The following is a 19,973-nucleotide window of genomic DNA, read 5'->3' as shown; positions in this document are numbered from 1 at the left end:
TACATTCTCCCAGGGCAGTTTTAGACTAGAATGTTAGAATTTCATTCTCTAGTTTAGAAAGCACATCTTGAAGATGCCCAGCTCAATCCAGGAAATAATTTTGATATTTTATATCTGTATGTATACATTTTGTAGAAAGTACCCATGTAGAATCCATCATCCAAACAGAGGCTTACTGTTCCCATCCAAGAAGGTATCCTTGGTTTGTTACCCTGCAGATGTGAAGCTGTTTTTCTTGTAGACCTTTTCTGGCAGGAGCAACACCTAAGCTTTTTTGGTTGTTATCATCAGAGTATGATTCTAAGGAAGTCAACAGGAAAAAAGAGGCTTTTTAGTGGACCACCAGCAGAAGGCCTTCAAACTGACCAAGACATCTGTGGGCCGGATGGACTCAACTGTCTGTTTCTGTACTCTGATTGCTGCAGTGAAGAGGAGTGTGAGATTGGGACCAACACCAACCATTGGCAGAAGTAACAAGTCCTCCTTTTTACACTACAACTGGAGTTTTCAAAAGCACCAGTTCTTAGCCAACATTCATGGAGGGGATGTATGATTTCTCATGGTCATAAGCCAGAAACCTTTGAGAATTTCTCAGAACTGAATGCTCCTCAAAAACATAATGGATGTGTGGTACCAGCAAGAAAGGCAGAAGTATACTGGTAATAATTAACCATTGCCAGATGTTGTTTGTGGCTGAAATGAAGTTTCCAACATCTTTCTTAAGATGGAAGCAAGGGGTCACCTGCCTCTGTTTTTCTGGGCTGCAAAGAGACTTCCATGGCACCCTTCTTTGAAGTATTAGATATAGCTCCTTGGATCTTCTCCCAAAGTTGCGGCCACTTTATAATTTCCAATATGACTGAAAAGAAAAACAGTTAAAGCATTGAGGAGTCATCACATTAACTTCATTTAATTTAGACATCATGTTTAGCCTGCCTTTTGATACAAATGTTAAAGAAGGACTACATTATACAGTGGGGTGGGTGGTAAGTTCCACATTCAAATCCTTGTAGCTAACTGGAGAACCCTGGGCCAATCATGAGCTCTCAACTTACCTACTTTGCAGGATTGTTGTGAAGATTGAAATAAAAGGTCTCCTTCAAGCGCACCTCAACGCTGGTGTTTACAGGGACACATCCATGTCGTATTCTTGGCAATGATACAGAAATAGTTTACCATTCCTTTCTTCCAATATTTTTTTAACCAACTTGCTACTCTAGGCTACAGGCTTAGGATTTCCACATGGTCTCCAGTCCATGTCCAAGTCAGCTAGTGCTTCTCCCTGGTTAGACAGAGGAAAGAGGAAAGATCCTCAGGTTGCCCTGAGGTCATGAGGAAAAAAAAGAAAAGAGGGTAACACAAGTGCAAAACTCAAATTTACAGTAGCAAAGAATTACCAAACAACCAGGCATCCAGAAGATATTTTTCATGCCTGTTAAGGGAGCAGAGTTTTTTTCCTCTCTCGCACAAAACCACAAGTCTTCAATTCCGTTTTTTTAAACTAGTCTCCCCCACCTTTCCCTCCCTCTCTAACACACACACACATACACCCATCTACAGCTTTGGTTTTTCACTTAGAGCAAACAGCAGAATCTTATATTCATACTGATTCTATTTTGGTTAAAAGAAAGAAAGAAAGAAAGAAAGAAAGAAAGAAAGAAAGAAAGAAAGAAAGAAAGAAAGAAAGAAAGAAGCATTCAATACTCTCAACAATGCTTTTAGTGTTGTTTTTATTCTTCATAATCCATTTTTCAGGTAAGTGGAATTTCCCCCTCCTTATTTTAATTGTCTTTGCTCTCTGCATGTTCTCTGATTATCCTCATCCTCATCATTATTTGATCCTGCTCTTTAAAAATATATTTTGGTCAACTCAAGGCAGCAATGTATTTATTGTCCCCTGCTTAGGATTTGTAATTTTACCCATATTCTTGGAACCCACCAAGTGGGATGGAGAAAAAGCTCAGATCCTGTAGGCTACAGAAGCCTCCTTAGAAACTCAGGAGGACAATTGGTTCCATCTCTGCCTCCATGGCTGTATCTTCATCCCAGGACCAATTCCCAAAGTAATTCCTGGGGATCTCGCTGTCTCCCATTGAAAGAAACCCAAAGGTGCCAGATGCAACACTACTCAACAGTTTTAAGTGTTTATGAGCTTCTCAGAGTCATATATTTGAGATGGGTGGCTACATAAATGGATATAATAAACAAAGAAAGAACAACAACAAAAAACCTCCTGAAACTTTCTCTTCCCTGAATTCACTCAAGTCACACTTGAGTCCAGCTGGATACATGGTGACCTCATGGACATGATCTTGCCAATGATAATGATGAACTTGCCTTGATCTCCTGTTTTTTTCCAACTTTCCAGGCTCATCAACTGCTGTGGCATTTTCTGGTGGTCTCCCATCCAGCCAGAGTTGACACTGCTTAGGTTTCTAAAATCAGCTGGGAAGTGCTACTTAATAACAATAGTAATAATACACACACACACACACACACACACAAAAACACACACACACACAAATACTGTGTAATGCTTATCATAATATTATTAACATACTTTAGAGTCCCCCATTTGGGGGAGATGGGCGGAGATAAATCTAATAAACAAATAAATAAATAAGGTATATAATTAATAATTCTTATACAAATTATTATTACAACAATGCTTATTATTATGCTATTACAATTCTTACATAGATGCACTTATACACTTTTATTAAATGCATACACTTTTTACTATTGCAATAATAATAATAATAATAATAATAATAATCTATTCTTACTTATGAAACTCGACTGCTCTTTTTTTGGTTAACGTTAGGTATTTTATTGTTTTATTGTTTTATGCTATTTTAGTGTAAGACACCCAGAGTCACTTATGCAAGATGGGTGGCGATACAAATCCAATCCAGTCAAATGAAATCAATCCATCCCTTAAGTTATTACCATTATTTGTGGTGGTGATTATCTCTTCCTCCTAGAGGAATATCAGAGCAAACGGCCGAGTCTATCCTTCCTTCTTGGGGGATCATCATCTGGGCAGATTGAAAGTAGGACACGGTTGTCCGGAGAGCATCAGTCCACCAGCATCCAGTGGTTTCCCCTCCAGACGGCTGACGCTTCTTGCTTTCTTCTCCAGGGGTCGTGTGGTGCCAAACGGAGGTCCACCAGCCCTCCACCGTGCAAGCGTTGGTTGGGAGAGAGGTGAACCTTTCTTGCAGCCATCCTACTGCTTCCACAAACCAAGCAACCATCTTTTGGTACCAGCAGTTCCCTAACAGGGCTCCTCAGTTCTTTGTATCGGCATACAGCGGGGAGGTGAAGAGCGACGACCCCAAGGGGACCTTGCACATTGCCAAAAGTCGAACGGAAAGTACGTTCTCCTTTGCTGAGCTTCGCCTGCAGGATTCCGCAGTGTATTTCTGTGCACTGAAAGCCACAGCGTGACATTCAGCCTCTGCTGCTGTGCAATAATTCTTTCTCCTGGCAGGGAAGAAGGCAGCATCGATGAGGAGGAGGAAGAGACCAAGGGAAACACACGCTGTTCTTTCACATAAAGGAAAGGCTGCCTGAGAAATGCCGAAACCATAAATGTCTGAGTTGAATTTGCATCCTGGGGACTAAAAAGACAGGACTCTCTAGTATTTTTTATTTACAACAATGCAGAACTTGTTTGCCATCACCTTCTTCTGGGAAAATATTTTGCTTTCTGAGGACAAAATCTACAGCCTGGGAATTTTCTTGTGGTCTCCCATCCAAGAGCTAACTAGGTCCTGTCTTACTGATTGATCGATTGATTGGCTAGGTGAAGTTATCATTTCTCTCTAAGCTGCATTGGTCAAATTAGAAACACTGCATTTTAGGAAGGCCATGAACAGATTGTAGCATGTCCAGGAGACACCAAATGAGATGATCATGAGCCTGGAAGAAGAAGAAGAAAAATGCCCAAGTTATAATTGGAAACATTGGATATATTTAGCTTAGGAACAAGAAGAGTTTGGGGAGACTGGATAGTTGCCTTCAAGTATGTGAAGCCTTGTCATCAGAAGATGGGATGGCATATAATAAATAATTGTTCAGAGTGGCTCCAGGAACAGGATAGGAAGCATTTATTTCCATTACAAGAAAGTAGATTTCAGTTGGACATCAGGACAACATTCTTAACAGGAAGATCCAGTCAACAAGGAAACAAACTTTCTTGGGAGATGGTGGACTCTCTCCTTTGCTGGAGATGTTCAAACAGAGGCTAGATGCTGTAATATCAGTTTCCTGGGGGGCTGTGCTAGATGTTCTCAAAGGTTTTTATGATCCGATGAACGTTTCACTCAATAAAACCAAGGAGTGCTATTTTAACTCATTTTTTTTCTCCCCAGATTTGAGATCTGAACAGTAACTGAGTTCTCACAAAATGTTAAACCCTAAACTTGGGTTAAAAAAAATTACAATAACCTAGTTCACCTGTCAGATGTACCAACAAAGGAACCATATTATGGTTTAATGTGATGACTGGTTCACAAAACAGGGGATAGGTTCCCACATCGTGCTAAACTACCAGGGTCCCATTCTATGTTAGTTTCTCTAGCATGTTCTGTGGATCTAGCTAGTCTTTAAAAAAAGTAGTTTCAGTTCTGGTGCCAAACAATTTATTTAGAAGGAAAACTAGCCAGGGAGGCTTCTACACTAAGCATTTAGTGTGGAATTACCGTGATGTGTTCACTCATTTTTTTAGGGTATCTGTGTTGTGTGAGTATCCAGCCCTTGTCACCCAGCCCTTGTTATCCCTGGTCATGTTCCATCAAAAGAGGTTTAAATAAAGCAGATGTGATCAAAAGGTTCCTCAAGTTTTTAAACTGTATTTCAGATTTCCTGCCACTAGATGGGAGCCTCAAATTTCTCATCTTCACCACTCTCTTGGGGAAAAAAAAAATGTTCTCATTGAAAACCACAACAGCATTAACTCTGAGCGAGGAACAAACCTCTAAAAAGAGAGGAAGGTGATGGGGTTCAGGGCAGAAACATTTTGATCCTGTTGCCGTCTTCTCAGAAGGGAGAAGTCCTTGGTTCAAAGATGCTCTTTTCTTGTAAAACACTTCATGGCTTGACCATTTTTGGAATGCTCCTTCTGATCCTCAAATCAGGTAATGTCTGCATGGGGTGTCCTCAGGGCTTGCAAATTTACTGTTTTTCGATTGGAACTTGCAATCGTTTATATAAAGTGTCATAATGGCAGTCAGGCTATTCTTGGCCAAGAAAAGAACTAAACTTTCAAATGTTTAAAAAAGAAAAGGGATTGAAAAAGAAAAATGTCTTCAAGTTGAGCTTAACCCCTGGGGTCTATCTCAACGCAACTTTCTTGGCAGAAATGGCCTGTCTTTTTCCTTCTTCCATGATGTTGTTCTGCCTTCTCAAATCATTGCCCTGGGATTTCCTAGTGGTGTCCCAGCCAAGTACTAACTAGCTGTGCTTAGCTTCCAGGATCAACCAAGATCAGCTCAAATCCTTCAATTCACAGAGGCTTGCAATACATATACTGAACATTAGAACCAAGTATTATTTTCCCTGGGGTGGGAAAAAAGACATACAGGGAAGGATCTCATCATGAAGATGAGTTTTCCCCAAAGCAAGGCGTTCTAAGAAAACCCTCTTTCTAACCCTCTTTCTAAGATTCAACAAGAAAGAACTCAGTTACAATTCAGTTTGTGTTTGCTTTCTGCAGGGAGTGGAGAGGATTTGGTCTCCCAGTTGCTTCCAGAGCTCTTTGTCCAAGTGGGTCAAGAAGCCACTTTACACTGCAAATTCACCACAACATCCAGCAACCCTGACCTCTTCTGGTATCATCAAGTTCCCCATCAACCCCCTCAGCATATCTTGACATTAAATAAGTACAAACTCACTTCCCTGGGGATTATTTCTGGGACACTGAATTTCAATGAAAAGACGTCCCAGTTGAAGATTGAGAAGGCTGCCCTTGGGGACAGAGCTGTGTACTTCTGTGCTTTAAGTCTCACAGTGACATTAGCAGCATGAACACTTGGGCAAAAAGTAGAAGAAAGGAAGGTGGATCTTCATCCACACGTCACATTTTTGTCTGGCAGGAATCTTTCGGGCAGATTCAGTACCCAAGGTGGGTAGAGGTCCAAGATGGAGGGACTGTAACCCTGGATTGCATTTTTTTAAAATAATATTTGACTGAGATTTTAAAGATACATATTTAAAAGTTAGAAATGAAAAGGAAAATTCGAAATATGAAATATAAAGAAAAGGAAAAGAAAAAGGGAAGTAAAGTAAAAGAAGAAAAGATATGAAAAATAGATAACTTCCAATCTATCTCTGGTCTTAGAAACAATAAGACTGTCATAAGTGGTAGTTCTTAATACATTGAATAGGAATAATTCCTTGTCTAAATATATCCCATTACGTTGATAATCTAGTCTTCAAATCCCCATGTAAGCTTCACCCCACCTGCATTTTGCAAATAGTCCATCAATGGTTTCCATTCTTTGCAATTTTATTTTTCGGGGGGGGGGGAGGGAAATCCATGTCTTTTCTGGATTTGCCAGTACAAGGGGAGAGAACCTCAGAAGGTCTTGCATGCTTATTGAGACAGTTTCCAGGGCAATTGTTTGGCAGATGGAATTTTTTCCACTGCTTTGTTCAAAGGAAATAATACTGTTCCTCTGACAATCCAAAATATCTCTCTACAAGCCCTGCATTCCTGTCCTCTCTGCACTCCTATGAACACGTTCAAGCATCTTTAGAGAGAGAAATTCAAGCCAACTTATGTTATTTAGCAATAAGATGAATCGACTCCTCAGTCTCAAAAATGTGGAAGAACGAATTCACCACCCAGAGTGAGCAAGCATTTCTCCTTCCCACGTGGGACCCAGAGTTTTGGAAGGAGAATTCAAACAGCCCCCCCCCCGCCCTTACTTGGAGAATTTGTCGCATAAAATGGACCAGAAATCAAGCATGTGGGTGGGTGTGGTGAAAAATAGAGACAGAAGTTCATAGATTAAGTAAGATAGAAATAGTTGCAAACTTATGGTATATAGGAAGACTCTAGAATTTTCCTATTTTCAGTTGGGGGCCAAATGGCTCCTGGGGCCCTAGGATATTTCAAGGGGGCCACAAGTGAAGAACATGTAATGGGGGGACACAGCACATGCCGGGGGGGGGACACAAAAAAGCAAAGTGTATTATACTACAAATACTGCCTTTATTATAAATAAACATATACTGTATTTTCAAGCCAAGTGTGTAAGTGATTATCTTTTTCACCAGTTATGGGACCCAGGCAGGGGGGCCACAGGAGAAAAGTAACATCAAAAGGGGGCATGGGTGAAGAAAGGTTGATCAAAACTGCTCTAGATTAAAAGTAGGAAGGGAAATACAAAGAAGCATTGAATTAGTTTTAAGATTAGAAGTGAGGAATAGGACTTTAATTCTATATAATAAAATAGCTTTTGCAGGGGGGAAAAAACCAAATTCAGTCTCTGTGTCTGTGATCTGTAGCAGATTAAGAAAAACACTAACAGGATTGCTCTAATTTAATACACGATTAGACCTGATGAATCAGGTTAAGACCCAGCTTGATCAGGATTTTGTATCTCACAGTGGCTGAACTAGGTGCTTCTGAGTTGCTCCCAAGCAGGAGGTAGAGACAAAGCTCTCTTTGATGTGATTCTTTGGAAAGTGGGATTTGGAGGCATCGAGGAAACCTGGAATCACAGGACTAATAAACCCTCCATGTATTTATCCAATCCCCTTTTAAAACCATCTAAGTTAATGGCCATCATCATATCCTGTGGTCATTCATTCCACAGGTTATTCATTATGCATTGTGTGAAGAACTGTTTTTTCCCCCCTTGGTTGGGAATCTCGTTCCAATCAACTTTAATGAATGGCCCTTGATCTTTGTGTGCTGGAATTTTTGCTGAGAAGAACCACGTTTATTGCCATGATCTTTGGGTGCCTGCTTTCAAGAAAGAGGGACCCTGAACAACAGAAAAACATAGGATTTATACACTATTGAGGTTGAGAGGTGGGAAATCTGAGGGCTCTGGCTGGAGGATAGATTTGGATAGGTGTTAAATGGTTTTTCTGTTGTGAGATAAGAACTATGGCAAACCCTTAAGCAGACAGGTGATGGCCCTCTCATTGTTTCAGTATGAACACAGTCACTCTTGGGTCATGCAATAACTTGGAGCTAGTCCAGTTTTGCATGAGCAAAGAATGGCAGGAGGAAGTGGAGAAAAGAGATTGCAGGAGAGGCAAGGGGGAGGGGGGAGAATTTCCAGCTTTATTTTATTATTTTTCCATCACACTTGGAAAGAGAGAGAGAGAAAGGGAGGGAGGGAGGGAGGAAGGAAGGAAGGAAGGAAGGAAGGAAGGAAGGAAGGAAGGAAGGAAGGAAGGAAGGAAGGAAGGAAGGAAGGAAATCCATGTCTACTTTTCTGCATGATTTCATACACCACAATCACATTCTCCCTCAGCTGGCTTTTTAACAACACCCACTCTTCACAAAAATATGTTGAAGAAAGAGGTACTAGGACCATCCCTGCCTTAAAAGCAAAACTTCTCATGAACTTTTATCCAAAAGTAATTCAGGGATACCTTTTTTCAGTTCTTTCAAAGTTACATCTGATGAGATCTGCCAATACCATCTCTTCATTCATACATAAGGGATTTATTTGCCTAGTGAAATTGAGTGGGTACAGTCTCCATAAAAAAACATTCTTGGTTTTCACAATCAATTCACAGAACACTTTGAAGTTTGTTCAGGTGTGATGCAAAACATACTTTTACAGCTTGCCTTTCCTCCAAGAACTCAACAGAGCTTACAGAAGCTCCCACTTCATTCTCAGAAGGTTGGGCTGTGACCCCAATACAGTCCTCTTTCATCATAGAGAGATAAAGTTCCCTGAGTTTTTAGATTCTTAAGATGGTTCTCTTCAGGATCTTTATATCTGACTTATGGTAGATCACGGTTTTTGGTTCTTGGGGCTTTTCAATATTCAGACAAGATATTGTCACTGTAAGCCAGCCAGAGAACTTAATTATTGAAAATTTATTCATTTATCAAATTTATATGGCCACCCATCTAACACAAGTTGGCATACAATAAAGCCAAATAAGGAGTTAGCTGGAATACGTTCATAAATGACCAAGCAAAAATACAAATACAAATGTACTGGTGTGTAAATGATATATGGTCCACTATCACCTTTCAATACCAACATGATTGCTAAATGTTGAACCTCTTCTAAAGTTTGGTAAAGATTTCTGAGAAGTCTGAACATCTAACCATATAATCAATACTGTCTGGATGCAGCCTATTTGAGAGGCCATGGTTGATCTCTGAAAGCCAGTCAGGGTGAGACCTGGTTAGTACTCAGATGAGAAAGCACCAGAAAGATTCCATGGTGGAAGGATGGATGAGAAGGATGAGTAGAAGAAGACAGTGGTGGTCCATTTTCATATAAAGACACCTACAGGGGTGTGTTCATGCAATCAGTTGGAGCTGAGTTTGACCCAAGGGAGTCTTAATCTTTTTTTTCCTATAGAGTTCAAGAAAATATCATGTATCCTCAATTCTAACAGAGAAATCCTGGGACATGTCCTGGGAACATGGCTTTGTGGTGGACTTGTAAATAATCATCACTCCTCTGACAAAGCTCCAGTCCCCTTTCTTGGGAGAAAGCCAGCCTCTGACCCAAGCTATTTTAGATATGCAGCCTTCTTCAGGCTGGTGCATTCAGATACATGGTAACTACAAGTCCCCATGTTCTCCTCAGTGACATTGGCTGGGCATTCTGAGAATTAGTGTCCCAACACCTTTAGGAGGTTTTAGGAAGGATGCAAGGTAGAATTGAAGAATTTACTTGTTTGTAGATGTTTGTCCTCCAGAGGGCAGTTTAGAACTTCATCCTTTTTCCATCCTTTCTCACACTACCTGCTTAACTTGAAAACCACAACGGAGGCCATGTGTGATGAACATAAATGCTTGCCACAAGAGGAAAGTGACTCCTCATTTGCAGCTTCGTCTAAATGTAAGAATCAAGGGAGGATGTCGATTTGCTTCAGAGTTCCAGCAAGTATGCTTTTTCCTTCTCAACCGAACCACTACTTGACTTTTCTGGGAATTTTCTTTTTGCTCCTGAAATCAGGTAATACTTCTACTGAAAAACTCTCCTTTTTCTCCTTCTCCTTCTCCTTCTCCTTCTCCTTCTCCTTCTCCTTCTCCTTCTCCTTCTCCTTCTCCTTCTCCTTCTCCTTCTCCTTCTCCTTCTCCTTCTCCTTCCCATTCCCATTCCCATTCTCCCTTCAATTGGTTAACAATAACAATATCTCAGAAAAGAAAGATGCAAAGACCAAGATATACGTTCCAAACTCTATATTAATTCCTGGAGATATTCTGGGGTACTGATTTTGGTTTTGTTCTCTTTAGGAACTTCTCAAAGTAATTCAGTGTCTCAAACCCAAAACAACATGGAAATTCTAGAAGGAAAAGATGCCACCTTGCCCTGCCATTTCAACTCTATTGATTCCACCGCATACCTTTATTGGTATCGACAATATGGAAGCCAAAGCCCCAAAAGGATCTTGGCTGCTTACAAAGACCGTTCCAAGAATAATCACTTCCAGGAGGGAAAGTTTTCCACCACGTTGGTTTTTGGAAGTCAGAATTCAGTTCCTCTGAAGATTAGAAATGTCTCTCTTCTGGATGCAGCTGCCTATTTCTGTGTTCTGAACCCCACAGCGAATCATTCTTGCATGTGGTCGCACACAAAAGTCAGTGAAGTGACACCAAACTCAACTCTGTACACAGAGTTTTCTCTCACAGGGACAAACTTCTCTTCATCCGACAAATGGGTTTTCTTGCAATCATCACGATCACCTTTAAAAACTGGTGGAGAATGAAAAGGTGAAGATCCTACTGGACTTCCAAAAACAAACTGATTAACTTTTTGCCCGGAATAAGCCAGAATGATTGTAGTTCCAAAGGAATAATTATGGGTAATTGACATTGAAGTAGCTGGAGGCAGAAGGGTAAGGAAGAAAGAAGGGCAGGGGTGGGGGGGGGGGAGGAAATATGAAGACTGCCAATAAGGGATCAACTTAATGTGAAGAAAAAGCAGTAGCAGAACCAGTAGTGGTTGGTAAACCTGGTGTAAAGGTGGTGAGAAAGCTGTTGGACACAATAAGAATAGATAGGATCTCAACTTAGGTCCATGATGTGGAATAGCATCCATGCAATTGCAGTATTTTAATCCTCTCCTACATCCTTGGGAAGGATGTGATTGTTAAAAGTACCAAATCCACTCAGAAGTATCTGCCAGAGTAATGTGGAAAGATTAAGCATGACCCACAATGGAGGAACAGTTGGTGAAGATGATGGAACTTGCTGAGATGGCTAAATTGACTATTTCTGATCAGACAAAAGACAATGTCTATGCTTATGGCTTACTGGAAACCCGTTATGGAATTTTTGTGTGAAATAGAAAAAAAACAGAACTTATGATTTATGGTTCTGATGATTAGACAGGATAGATTATAGGAAGAAGTGAGTTAGGTTGTCACTATAGAATAAGAAGTCAATTTATAATTGTACTTAAAAGAGGTTTGAATTTACTGGTTTATAGATTTTTGTCCTCCAGAGGGCAGTTTAGAACTTCATCCTTTCTCCATCCTTCTCATACTATGTACCTGCTTAACTTAAAAACCACAACTGAGGCCATGTGTGATGAACATGAATGCTTGCCACAAGAGGAATGTGACTCCTCATTTGTAGGTTCTTCTGAATGTAAGACGCGAGGGAGGATGTTGGTTTGCTTCAGAATTCCAAGTATGCTTTTTCCTTCTCAACCATACCACTACTTGACTTTTCTGGGAATTTTCTCATTGCTCCTGAAATCAGGTAACATTTCTACTGAAAAACTCTCCTCCTTCCTTTTCCTCTTCCTCTTCTCCTTCTTCTCTTTCTCCTTCTCCCTTGAATTGGTTATCTCAGAAAAGAAAGATGGAAAGACAAAGATATACATTTCAAACTCCGTATTAATTTCTGGGGATATTCTGGTTACTGATTTTGTTTTTGTTCTCTTTAGGAACTTCTCAAAGTGATTCAGTGTCCCAAACCCCAAAAAATATGGAAATCCTTGAAGGGAAAGATGCCACTTTGCCCTGCCATTTCAACTCTAGCGAATACAACCCATATCTTTTTTGGTATCGACAATATGGAAGGGAAAGACCTGAGCAGATCTTGACTGCTTACAAAGACAGCTCCAAGAATAATCACTTCCAGGAGGGAAAGTTTTCCACCACGTTGGTTTTTGGAAGTCAGAATTCAGTTCCTCTGAAGATTAGAAATGTCTCTCTTCTGGATGCAGCTGTCTATTTCTGTGCTCTGAACCCCACAGTGAATCATTCTTGTATGTGGTCACACACAAAAGTCAGTGAAGTGACACCAAACTCAACTCTGTACACAGAGTTTTGGGTCACAGGGACAAACTTCTCATTCATCCAATGAATCAGTTTTTTTGCAATCATCACCATCACCTTTAAAAAGTGATGGAGAATGAAAAAATGAAGATCCTACTGGACTTCCAGAAAGAAACGGATTAACTTTTTGCCTGGAATAAGCCAGAATGATTGTGGTTCCAAAGGAACAAGTATGGATAATTGACATTGAAGTAGCTGGAGGCAGAAGGATCACTGAGAAAGAAATGGGGAAACTTTTTTGGGCTTTTTGTGTGAAATAGAAAAAAAAGAAATTATGGTTTTTGGTTTTGATGATTAGACAGGATAGATTATAGGAAGAAGTGAGTTATGTTGTCACCATAGAATAAGAGGCCAATTTATAATTGTTCTTAAACAAGGTGTGAAGAAGATTGGAAGCTACTTTCTTATATCTTTTTTCTTTCTTTTCTATTTTTCTTTTACTTTTTTCCCCCTTTCTTGCACTATTAGCTTTGTCTTTGAAATCTTTCTTTTTCTTACTTTATATTAATGTATATTATTTTTATCTTCCTTTCAAAAAATATTTTATAAAATTATCTGTCTGTCTGTCTGTCTATCTACCTACCTACCTGTCAGGTTCGGTCAGCACGAGGTTTCAGGGAAGCACGGGGCTGCAGGGAAGCTCGCAACCAGACCACGCGGAATCCACCGGCGGTAGCTAGCGGGGAAAAGAGGAACCGAAAGCGCCGCTAATTAACGAGCCACCTGCGGCCAGCTAAACAGGAAAACCGCAGCGGAAGCTTTTAATTACGAACTGATAACGGCGCGAGCAAGCAAGGAACGGGGCCGCAGGGCAGCGAAACAAGATCGCAACGCAGCACAGAACCCGCGGGTCTGCACGTAGCAGGGAGGGGCCAACCCAGCCGGAGGGAGACTGGCAATCAAGGACAATGGACTCTGACCGACCCGGCCATCATGAACGATCAGGGGGGACATTGGGGGGCCTGATTGCCCACAGCCGCAACGCGATCACGAGGCGGGAAAAAGCGCGGGAAGGAGGGAATATAACAAGTGATGCAATTGTACCAAGCCAGTCCTGGCTTTGCTTGTGACTACTACGTTACGCATGAGTAAACCTTCTTTGTGAACCACACGTGTCACGAGAGTTTCTCTGTCGAACGGGGCAAATCTCACATAAAGCCAGGACTCACCGTCAGCGCTACCCGGTACCACCGAGGAGCGTTTTCTTTCTCAATACAGGCATGACCAGCGACGAGGAATCCGTGGGTCAGCTGGAGCGCGAGGGATCCAGGCTCGCGGAAGGGCGGTCGGAGCCGCCCGGGAGCGACGGGGCAGCGGCCAGGGCCGGGCGCACTCCATCCGAGCGGTGGTCGATGGGCGTGAATCAAGGACCAGACGATTCGGGCGTTACGATGACCCGGGGTTCGGGGTTCCGGGACCGTGAGTGGAGCGAGAAATTCGCCCGACTAGAGGAGAGAGTCGAGCGACGCCTAGACGCCGTGGAGGCGATGCTCCAGACCCTACTGCAGAGAGTGGGGCCACCGGCGGTAAACGAGGAGGCGAGCGACAGGGGGCGGTCCGACACCCCCGCCGGCACCACCCACGGCGCCCCGGTCGGAGGACCAACGGGCGGCAGACGCCCTGAGACTTCGAGGTATCACTGGGAAGTTCTCAGGGGACCCCGAACAGCTGCCGCACTTTCTGACGCACGTCAGGGGGTTCATGCAGAGGGGTGGTCACCTATTCGCTAGAGACGAGGACAGGGTATCCTACGTGGCTGAGCTGCTAGATGGCCAAGCCGCCAGCTGGGTGATCGGGCTGTACGATGCCAACGCGGCGGAACTACGGAGTTTCCCGGACTTCATGCAGGCGCTCCGGGACAGATTCGAGGACACATTGAGCGCCAAGCGGGCGGAGGACGACATCCTACAATTCAGGCAGCGGGGCAAATCGGTATCGGAATATGCCCTGGAGTTCCGGAGGTTGGCCGAGAAGCTCGCGGACTGGCCGGAGTCCCTGAAGGTGAAGTATTTTAAGAGGGGACTCAACCCAGAGATCCTGGAACGGGCACTGGGGCGGGACGACCCGGCCACAGTGAAGGATTGGATCTGGCTGGCCGGAACGGCGGAATCGGCGTGGCGGCAGATCCAACAGAGCACAAGACGACGGGACCAGACGAGGGACCAGCCGAGGGAGAGGACCCCCGAGGAGAGACGGAGCGGTCGACGGCAGTCCACCGGGAGGCGAGAGGCGACCAGAGCCCCGAATCTGTGTTTCCGATGCGGAGGCAGAGGCCACCGAGCGGCGCAGTGCCCGACGGAGCGGGAAGGCGCCCCACCACGGCCCGAAGTCAAAACCCCGCGTGCGAACGGGAAAAGGACCGGTGACCGACCGCGGAAGGGGGCAGTGGCGGCGGTGACCGAGAAAGGACGCGGGGGGTGGTCGACCCCGGAGACAGCATCCTCCGGAGAGGACTCGGAGCCGGCGGGAAACGAGGCGCGCTCGCACTGAACGGCGTCCCAGTGCGAGCAGGGGAGTCGAGGCGCGCGGACCCAATAGGAGACGAGGACTGCCCACCGTTCCGGGTGAGGATACACGTCCGGGGGTGAGATCCGGAGGGGAGGCGCAGCTACGGGCGCTACTGGACTCGGGCTGCACCCACTGCTTGATGCACCCAGCGGTGGTCTCGGGGCTCGGGCTACAGCTGAGGCGCCTCCGGGAGCCCATTTCATTCAGCCAGTTAGATGGCACGCTGGCAGGGGGGGGACCAGCTCAGTATTACACCGAGCCGGTCCAGATGACGATCGGGAGTCACCGGGAAGAACTGAGGTTCGTGGTGGTCCCGGTGGCCGACTACGCGGTGGTACTCGGCTTGGCGTGGCTGCGGCGGCGGAACCCACGAGTCGACTGGACGGCGGAGGCAGTGCGGTTCGGGGTCGACAGACCGGCGAGGGGCGAGAGCAGAGGGGACCGAGCCGTGGAGACGGAGGCAGCCGCAACCACCGGCGGACAAGCGGAGGGTCCGGGACACCGGGAGACGGGGCGAGAGCAGATGGGGCCCGAGACCCGGGCGGCGACAGCAACAGCAGCAGCAGCAGCAGCAGCGCCGGGACCCCGGAGACCCGCCACGATCCCGAGGCGAGGGGAGGCAGCGGCGACTGGCGAGGCAACCGCAAAGCGAGGGGCCGGACCCGGGGAACCCCCGACGGGCGGCGGAATCCCGAGGCAGTATCGAGACCTGGCGGCAGCGTTCGGGGAGAAGGAGTCTGACCAGCTCCCACCACACCGGCCCAGTGATTGTGCCATCGAGCTAGAGCCAGGAGCGACCCTGCCTAAGCCAAAAATGTACTCCCTGTCGAGGAGGGAGATGGGAGCCCTGCGCGAGTTCATAGACAAGAACCTAGCACGGGGATTCATCCAACCCGCGAAGTCACCATTAGCGGCCCCGGTGTTATTCCGGGAGAAGAAGGACGGCTCGCTCCGTATGTGCGTAGACTACCGGGGGCTGAACGCAATCAGCACGGAGTACAAATACCCCCTCCCCTGATGAAGGACTTGATGTCGCATCTGTCGAAGGGGAGGGTGTTCACAAAACTGGACTTGCGCGAAGCCTACTTCAGAGTTAGGATCCGCGCAAAAGATGAGTGGAAGACGGCGTTCAACACCCCGCTCGGAAGCTACCAGTTTTCCGTGATGCCGTTCGGATTAAAAGGGGCCCCGGGGGTATTTATGCAGCTAATTAATGAGGTGCTGCACGACCTACTCTACCGGGGCGTCCTGGTCTACCTGGACGACATCCTCATCTACACCGAGACCCTGGCGGAGCACGTGAGCCTGGTGCGCACGGTGCTCCAGAGACTGCTGAAGGCACAGCTGTACGCAAAGCTCTCGAAATGCGAGTTCCATCGAGAGCAACTAGACTACCTCGGCTACCGAATATCCAGCCGGGGAATTGAGATGGACCCGGCGAAAGTAAGGGATGTCCTGGGCTGGGAAGCGCCGCGAACCCGGAGGCAACTCCAAAGCTTCCTAGGGTTTGCGAACTTCTATCGTCAGTTCATCCCGAACTTCGCCCAAATCGCCCTTCCCCTAACCGACCTGCTAAAAACCAAGGGCACTGGGAAACCCCCCAAGCCCAGCATGGCACTCGCGTGGACTGCAGAATGCCAGGGGGCATTTGAGGAACTAAAACGGCGGTTCACCGCGGAGCCGATCCTGCGCCATCCCGACCCAGACCGGCGGTTTATAATCCAAGTGGATGCATCAGACGTGGCAACGGGAGCAGTCCTGCTCCAACCCAGCCCGGAGGGGGCCAGCCACCCGTGCGCCTACGCCTCCCGCAAATTCACCGAGACGGAGAGGAGGTGGATGGTGTGGGAGAAAGAGGCGTACGCGGTCAAGTGGGCGCTGGCCACGTGGAGGCATCTACTGGAGGGGGCAACTGAACCGTTCGAGGTGTGGACGGACCATAAGAACCTCGAGGCCCTGAAGACCCCGCGTAAGCTATCCCCCAAACAGGCACGGTGGTCCCAATACTTCGGGAGGTTCAGGTTCACACTGAAACACATCCCCGGGAAGCGCAACTTCTTAGCGGATGGACTGTCTCGCATGCCCCAACACGCCAGCCTACGGGAGGAGATCGTGGACTCCGTCATCCCCGCCAGCAGGCTGGCTGCAAAGGCGGTGACCCGAAGCCAGACCAAGGGGGAGCGACGGGACGCGGCGTCTGAAGTAAGGCAAGGGTTCGCGGAGGCAGCGGAGCGGGACGGTTGGCTCAAGCAGAACCGAGAGGCGCTAACCGGCCAAGAGGGGTTGTGGTGGCACGAAGGAAAGCTGTACGTGCCCGAGGGTTGCCGACGGGAGGTCATGGAGAGAGCCCACGACAGCCGGAGCGCGGGGCATTACGGCTTCGTAAAGACACTCCACTTAATCCGGCGGCAGTTTTGGTGGCCCACGCTCCGGAAGGACGTGGAGGCGTACTCGGGGGTTGCCCGGTGTGCGCAACAGCGAAAGGAGCCAAAGGCAAACCTAGAGGCCTACTCCAGCCGGTAGCGGAACCCGACGGCCCTTGGCAAGAGGTCGCCATGGACTTCATAGTGGAGCTCCCGGAGAGTAAGGGGAAGACCGCCATTTGGGTGGTCACGGACTTATTCTCCAAACAAGCGCACTTTGTAGCGTGCCGGCGAGTCCCCACGGCCGAGGGGCTGGCGAAACTGTTCGTGCAACATGTCTACCGACTCCACGGCGCACCTCGACGTATCGTCAGCGATCGGGGCGGCAACTTCATCGCGCGGTTCTGGCGGGAGTTCCTGAAGCGGGTGGGGACGAAACAAGCCCTATCCTCCGCGGCGCACCCGCAGACGGACGGAGCCACGGAACGCCTGAACGGGGGCTCGAACAGTACCTGCGCTGCTACGTGGGGCACCAACAGGACGATTGGGCGGAGCTACTACCATTCGCGGAGGTGGCATACAACAACGCCGTCCACAAGAGCACCGGGTTCTCTCCGTTCAAAGTAGCCACCGGGAGAGAATTCGTCCCCATGCCGGAGCTGCCTCAGCCGGAATCCCAGATCAACTCCCTGGACGCCTGGTTCGCCCAAATCGACGAGACCCGGCGAGCGGCGCACGCGGCATTGCAAAGAGCCAAAGCCGACTACAAGAAGCACGCGGACCGCAAGAGGCTCCCCGAGGAAAAGTGGAAAGTGGGGGACCAGGTGTATCTGTCAACCAAAAACCTAAAGACGCACCAGGCATCGAAAAAACTCAGCCCGAGGTTTGTGGGGCCGTTCCCCATTTCGGAGATCATCAATCCGGTGACCGTCAGGCTGACGCTCCCGAAAAGCCTCGGGAAGATCCACCCGGTGTTCCATTGCAGCCTGCTAAAGTTGCACCAGCCGGGGAACGCCTGGCACAAGGCGGAGGGAGTACCACCACCCATCATGGTCGGGGGGGAGCAGCATTTCGAAATCAACCGGATACTGGACGCCCGGAGGCACAAGGGGCAGACCCAGCTCCTAGTGCAATGGAAACATTTCCCCAAGTCCCACAGCGAATGGGTGAGTAAAGCCCACATAAGGGCGCCGGACCTAGTGCGGGACTTTTACAGTAAATACCCCGGGAAGCCGAAATAGGACCGAGGGGGGGAGTTGTCGTCAGGGGGGCGGCATGTCAGGTTCGGTCAGCACGAGGTTTCAGGGAAGCACGGGGCTGCAGGGAAGCTCGCAACCAGACCACGCGGAATCCACCGGCGGTAGCTAGCGGGGAAAAGAGGAACCGAAAGCGCCGCTAATTAACGAGCCACCTGCGGCCAGCTAAACAGGAAAACCGCAGCGGAAGCTTTTAATTACGAACTGATAACGGCGCGAGCAAGCAAGGAACGGGGCCGCAGGGCAGCGAAACAAGATCGCAACGCAGCACAGAACCCGCGGGTCTGCACGTAGCAGGGAGGGGCCAACCCAGCCGGAGGGAGACTGGCAATCAAGGACAATGGACTCTGACCGACCCGGCCATCATGAACGATCAGGGGGGACATTGGGGGGCCTGATTGCCCACAGCCGCAACGCGATCACGAGGCGGGAAAAAGCGCGGGAAGGGGGGAATATAACAAGTGATGCAATTGTACCAAGCCAGTCCTGGCTTTGCTTGTGACTACTACGTTACGCATGAGTAAACCTTCTTTGTGAACCACACGTGTCACGAGAGTTTCTCTGTCGAACGGGGCAAATCTCACACCTACCTACCTACCATCTTCTTTCACGGAGAATAAAAGGGGTTAGATCCTGTGGGCCTTCCAAATCCAGATGGACAGGCAGCTACTGGCCAATCAACCAGACATTGTGGTAGTAGAGAAGGACCAAGAGATAGTGGTGCTGACAGATGTAGTGGTGCCAAGTCACAGCAATATCAGGAAGAAGGAGTATGAGAAGCTGGAGAAGGCCCAGGGCCTGAAGGAAGAACTAGAGAGGATGTGGGAAGTCAAGGCCAAAGTGGTCCCAGTGGTGGCAGGAGCACGTGGGGCCGTGACTCCTAAGCTGGGAGAGTGGCTCCAACAGATCCCAGGAAGAACCTCAGAGCTCTCTGTCCAGAACAGTGCAGGGCTAGGAGCAGGTCAGACACTGTGCAGAACCCTCAAACTCCAAGGCCTCTGGTAGAGGACCCCAGATTGAGGAAGACACAGACCACCCTTAGGGGGGAGAGAGAATTTATCTATAGAAGTAGTATCTCCTAGACTGTATGTAAATTTGTTGTTGTTGTTTAGTCGTTAAGTCGTGTCCGACTCTCCGTGACCCCATGAACCATACTGCGCCAGGCCTTCCGGTCCTTCACTGCCTCCCTGAGTTTGCTCAGTTTCATGCTCATTGCTTCAGTGATGCTATCTAACCATCTCATCCTCTGCCGCCCTCTTCTCCTTTTGCCTTCAATCTTTCCCAGCATCAGGGTCTTCTCCAAAGAGATCTCTCTTCGCATTAGGTGACCAAAGTATCTGAGCTT

At 47.3% G+C, this 19,973-nt stretch overlaps 1 long non-coding RNA gene across 1 annotated transcript; it reads right to left on the bottom strand.

The window, feature by feature from the left end:
• Positions 1 to 1,160: 1,160 nt before the first annotated feature.
• Positions 1,161 to 2,968, bottom strand: LOC148215224 (uncharacterized). Its single transcript, XR_015796689.1, has 3 exons — positions 2,950 to 2,968; positions 2,334 to 2,455; positions 1,161 to 1,278 (listed from the first exon to the last, which is right to left on the bottom strand). It is a non-coding gene; the product is annotated as an uncharacterized LOC148215224 (long non-coding RNA).
• Between the last annotated feature and the right edge of the window lie 17,005 nt (positions 2,969 to 19,973).

Source organism: Python bivittatus, unplaced genomic scaffold (assembly GCF_059951505.1).
Source record: "Python bivittatus isolate LINGU-HERP-01145 unplaced genomic scaffold, Pbiv_v1 ctg000430_np1212, whole genome shotgun sequence".
Taxonomy (NCBI): Eukaryota; Metazoa; Chordata; class Lepidosauria; order Squamata; family Pythonidae; genus Python; species Python bivittatus.
This window is presented reverse-complemented; position numbering and strand designations above follow the sequence as displayed.